The sequence below is a fragment of the Buceros rhinoceros genome, unplaced genomic scaffold (assembly GCF_000710305.1).
Source record: "Buceros rhinoceros silvestris isolate BGI_N320 unplaced genomic scaffold, ASM71030v1 scaffold14803, whole genome shotgun sequence".
Lineage (NCBI taxonomy): Eukaryota > Metazoa > Chordata > Aves > Bucerotiformes > Bucerotidae > Buceros > Buceros rhinoceros.
In genome coordinates this window covers 1,884-2,126 of record NW_010401914.1, presented here as the reverse complement: position 1 = coordinate 2,126, position 243 = coordinate 1,884, and the positions used below count along the sequence as shown (strand labels likewise).

General features: G+C 42.8%; 1 protein-coding gene across 1 annotated transcript in view; it reads right to left on the bottom strand.

The window, feature by feature from the left end:
• Positions 1-243, bottom strand: part of GOLGA2 (golgin A2) — a gene marked incomplete at its 5' end in the record, with an annotated part of 17,801 nt that overhangs the window by 16,778 nt on the left and 780 nt on the right. The window lies entirely within an intron of this gene.

The window sequence follows — 243 nt, the reverse complement described above, 5'->3', positions numbered from 1 at the left end:
TTCAGTTAGTTAATTGCCTCACCCCAAATTCCTGGTTCTCCTCAAAGCTCAGCTGCCTCAAGGAAGAGATTTTGACACTTTTTCACATGTTAAGTTTGACACAAACCAGAAGGAAACAAGCACTTACGAGCAATGGCTACGCATGGTAACAAATAGCTCCATGTTAATAAAAACAGCAACAAAACTCAAGCAACTGACAGTGGGTGTGTTAGGACAGGAGGCCATCGAAAAACCAAGGTCAGC